The following is a 5,000-nucleotide window of genomic DNA, read 5'->3' as shown; positions in this document are numbered from 1 at the left end:
AGCAGTGACAATAACAATAACAACAACAGTGATAACAACAACAATAAGAAGAAGAAGAAGAACAACAACAATAACAATAACAACAATGACAGCAACAATGATAATGACAATACAAGAGTAATGACAACCCAAACAACAACAATGATAGCAACAACAACAACGACAGCAATACAACAACAAAAACAACAACTACAATACCAGCAACAAGGACAGCAACGGCAACAACGACTGCTACAACAATGACAACAACAATGGCGACGACAGCAAAAACAACAACAACAATAACAATGACAACAACAAGAAAGACAACAATAACAACAACAACATCTCATCTCATCTATCCCATGACCCGTGGGTGGGTCGTTGGGGCACCATGGATGACTGCCTGGTCAGCTCGCGCCACCTGCCTCGGTCCTCAGCGGCCCTCTGAGTTGTGGCAAATGGCAGGCCCGTCCACTCTTTGATGTTGTCCTCCCACCGCTTTCTCTGTCTGCCTCTCTTCCTCCTTCCTTGTACGGTACCCTGCAGGATGATCTTGGCTAGGCCGTCTGATCGTGTGACGTGTCCATACCAGCGGAGCTTGCGTTCCTTCACTGTGGTTAGCAGGTCTTTGAATGGGCCAATGGCGTTTTGAACTCTTCTTTTCACTTCCTCATTTGTGATGTGGTCTTTGTATGTAATGTTCAGGATCTTGCGGAAGCATCTCATTTCCAGGGCCTGGATTCTTCTCTGGAGTTCTGCAGTGAGGGTCCAGGATTCGCAAGCGTATAGAAATATTGAGAAGATGAGGGAGCGCATTAGTCTGATTTTGGACGAGAGGGAGATCTTTTTGTCCTTCCATATAGTCTTCAATCGACTCAGTGCGGCAGTAGTCTGCGCGATTCTGGACAGGACCTCTGGTTTCGATCCCTCGTCTGACACAATGGCACCCAAATATTTGAAGGAGGAGACTTCTTCCAGTTTTTCACCGTTTACGTGCAAGTTGGACGTTACGCCTTGGCTGTTGTTGGTCATAACCTTGGTCTTCTCGGCACTGATCTCCATGCCGTAGGCTGATGATGTCTTGTCAAGTTTGTGCACGAGTTCTTCGAGTTCTTTCTCTTCTCCTGCCAGGCCATCAATGTCATCGGCAAAGCGCAGGTTGGTGATGACTCTGCCTCCAATGCTGACAGTTCCCACATGATCTTCCAGGGCGTCAGTCATGATCCTTTCAAGAAAGAGGTTGAAGAGAGTGGGAGAGAGTAGACAGCCCTGTCTGACTCCGACCGTGGTTCTAAACCAGTTACCCGTGCTACCATTGAAGAGGACTGCACTGGTTGCTCTTTCGTATAGGTTCTGTATGGCTTGGATGATGTCTTCACTGATGTTGAATTTGTGCATGGTGGCCCATAAGGCAGCGTGCCATACCCTGTCGAACGCCTTCTTGAAGTCAATGAAGACGTGGTAGAGGTCTCTTTGGTGCTGGAGATATTTCTCGCACAGCAAGCGCAGGTTGAAGATTTGTTCTGTTGTGCTTCTCCCTGCTCTGAAGCCGGCCTGCTCTTCGGCGATGATCATTTCTGCTTGCGGCTTCAGTCGGTTGAGAAGGACCTTTAGCATGACCTTGCTGGGGTGGCTGATTAGGCTGATAGTGCGGTAGTTTTTGCACTGTTGTAGATTGCCCTTCTTGGGGATTGTGATGACCAATGATTGTGTCCAGGTGGTTGGCCACTCTCCCGTCTGCAGGATCTTATTACAGATGGTGGTGAGGGCATCAATCACCGCTTCGCCTCCAGCTTGAATCAGTTCGGCGGGAATGTTGTCGACGCCAGCTGACTTCCCTGCTTTCAGTGTCTTCACTGCTGCCTCTACTTCTTCCCGAAGAATTGGCTGGCTGTCGTTGTTGGTTGATGGGGGACAGTTCAGAACTGAAGTGTCACCTTTGGTGTCATGGTTGTACAACTCGGAGCAATATTCAGTCCAGCGCTGTAGGATGTCTTTTTCTTCAATGAGGCATTTCCCTGATTTGTCCTGGATGGTGCTGACTCGTCCTTGCTTGGTTGTTGTCAAGTTTTTGACAGTTGCGTACGCTCTTTTTGAGTTGTTCTTTTGCAGGTTGTCTTCAATCTCTGAGCACTGTTGTTCTATCCAGTTTCCTTTTGCTTTTCTCATGCTGGATTTGACCTTGTTGTTGGCGGTCCTGTATTTGTTTGTTCCTTCAGCGGTGCCTTTCTTGTTCTTCAGTGCTCTTCGTTTATCGCATAGGTCGAGGATGTCAGGGGTGACCCAGGGCTTCTTCACTGGTCGTTTTGTGCCCAGAACTTCTTTGGCAGTCTCAGTCACTGCAGTGTTAAATGCAGTTGTTTCTCTGTCGATGTTCACCTCTTCGTCCTGCAAGATGGTCAGTGCGGCGAATTTTCCTCCAATCATGGCTTTGAAAGATTCTGCAACCTCTGGGTCTTTCAGTTTCTCGAGGTCGAATCTCATTCGTGTGGTACCTTGCTTTGCGATCTTCTTGAGGCGGAGTCGGAAGGTCATCATGACCAGGTTGTGGTCGCTGCCCACGTCTGCCCCTGGGAAGCTTCTGGTCCTGGCGATGTTGATGCAGGACCGAAAGCGTTTCTTCACCAGGATGTAGTCGATCTGGTTGTTGTAGTCTCCGCCAGGGCTTTGCCAGGTCCATCTTCTGGATTTTTTGTGCGCTCCAAGTGTGTTTGCCAATATGAGGTCATTGTATCTGGCAAACTCCAACAATCTGAGACCTCTGTCGTTGGATGCCTCATTGCAGAAAGGACCGCAGTTGCCTTGCCAGTTTGGCTGTGCGTCTGCTCCAACCTTTGCGTTCCAGTCGCCCTGCACCACAAGTATGTCCTTCCGTGGTGCTTGGTTCACGATGTCTTGTAGTTGGTCGTAGAATGCCTCAACCTCGCTGTCCTCGTAGTCAGAGGTAGGTGCGTACGCCTGTATGATCGTGATGTTGAATGGTGAGGCTTTGAGCCGAATGGTGATGATGCGGCTTGAAACTGGGCGACATCCCAAGATGCAGTTTGTGATGTTCTTGAGGACGAGGAAGCCTACCCCATGCTCGTGGCGGTCTTCTTTGCCACTGTAGTACAGTTTGTGGCCTTCTTCAGTTGTGAGATCTTTAATGTTCTTCAAGCGTACTTCACAAAGCCCTATGATGTTCCAGTTGTATCGTTCAACAACAACAACAATAACAAAAAAAAAAAAAAATCATCAACAACAACAAACACAACATCACAGAGTGGGGAGTAGGGGTGGGGTGTGGGGGTGGGGGCGGACTGGTTGGGTGTGTGTGTGTGTGGGGGGGGGCGTGGGGGGGCGGGTGTGTGTGTGTGTGTGTGTGTGTGTGTGTGTGTGTGTGTGTGATACAGGGCAACGCAGTGGAAAGCAGTCTAGCTGTCATCAGACAGGCATCTCTGACCAGCACTGCTTCATGGTCTGGATGAACTGGGGAGGGGCGGCCTGGGGGGGGGGGGGGGGGGGGGGACACTGAGGGCCGACACAGGGGAGGAGGCTTCCTCACCTTCTTCAGGATCTCTGTCACCCACATCGTCCTCCTCCTCCTCCTCCTCCTCCTCCTCATCATCAGTGACAATGACAACAACGCCGTGACAACAACAGTGACAACAATGACACCAACTGCGACAATAACAAAGAACAGCCAGCAACAATAACAATGACACACGACGATGACAACTACAATAGCGATAACAACAGTGACAACAGCAGCAGTGACAATAACAATGACAACAACAGTGATAGCAACAACAACAATAACAACAACAACAACAACAATGACAGCAACAACAACAACAACAACAACAACAAAAACAAAACAAAACAAAAAAAACAAAAACACCTAACACAGACACACACACAAAACAAACAAACAAACAACATCCCCCCCAACCCATCGCTCCCCAAATCTGTGTTCCAACCTTCAGGGGTCAAGGCATGGGAGCTGTAGGGCTCTGTCCGGAGTGCCACCTCCTGGAAGATGATGGACAAGGAGTACACGTCTCCCTTGTCAGTGCCTCGCCTCAGCAGCACCTCGTCCCGCAACAGCTCTGGGGCCGTCCACAGCAGGTCTGAAACACACGCACACAGACAGACACACAGACAGACACACAGACACACAGACAGACACACATGCACACGCATCCACACGTACACACACATACACACACACACACATATACACACACACACGCATCCATGCACACACACACACACACACACACAACACATACCACACACGCATCCACACACACACACACACACACACACACACACGCATCAACACACACACACACACACACATATATGCATATGCATAAAAGTGCATACATAAATCTCTCTCTCTCTCTCTCTCTCTCTCTCTCTCTCTCTCTCTCTCTCTCTTTCTCTCTCTGTAGTAAATGTTTGTTTTATCGAAATTTCAAAAGTGGATTTTTGGTAGAGAAAAATATATAAGTCAAATGCCTGCTAATTGCGTTATCAGCTTGGTAGAGAAAAATATATGTCAAATGCCTGATAATTACGTTATCAGCTTGGAAGAGAAAAATATATGTCGAATGCCTGATAATTACGTTATCAGCTTCTTCAGATTTAGAAATAGTTATCATAAGCTGGAAATAAAACAGGGAGACACAAAGGCATACCACTAGAGTTACGGCTGTGTAAAGTTTGTAACATGTCTGTGATTGGGGATGGGTTTCATTTTATAATGGAATGTCACAATTATGATCAGTTAAGAAAAAGATATGTTCCTAAAAATATTTGTCTCCAAAATCGGTTTTTAACTTTTGTAACTGCTCAAAGGAGGCAAAAAAAGTCATTTTAGCTGTAAGTGAGATTATTAGATTTGCAAATGTTGCCTAGCTATACTTTTGGAGTTAAAGGACATTTGTGTTTTCTCAATTTTTATGTGACATTGTCGTGTATTTGGAAATGTTTGTTCTGGGCATGAAAAGATTATTTTGCAGTAATCCTCCATA

General features: G+C 47.1%; 1 pseudogene; it reads right to left on the bottom strand.

Annotated features, from left to right (window-relative positions):
* The window catches only part of LOC143275488 (guanylate cyclase D-like), a 66,879-nt pseudogene that overhangs the window by 19,239 nt on the left and 42,640 nt on the right, over positions 1-5,000 (bottom strand).

The sequence above is a fragment of the Babylonia areolata genome, chromosome 30 (genome assembly GCF_041734735.1).
Source record: "Babylonia areolata isolate BAREFJ2019XMU chromosome 30, ASM4173473v1, whole genome shotgun sequence".
Taxonomy (NCBI): domain Eukaryota; kingdom Metazoa; phylum Mollusca; class Gastropoda; order Neogastropoda; family Buccinidae; genus Babylonia; species Babylonia areolata.
The sequence above is the reverse complement of the archived record's forward strand: the minus strand, read 5'-3'. Positions and strand labels throughout refer to the sequence as shown.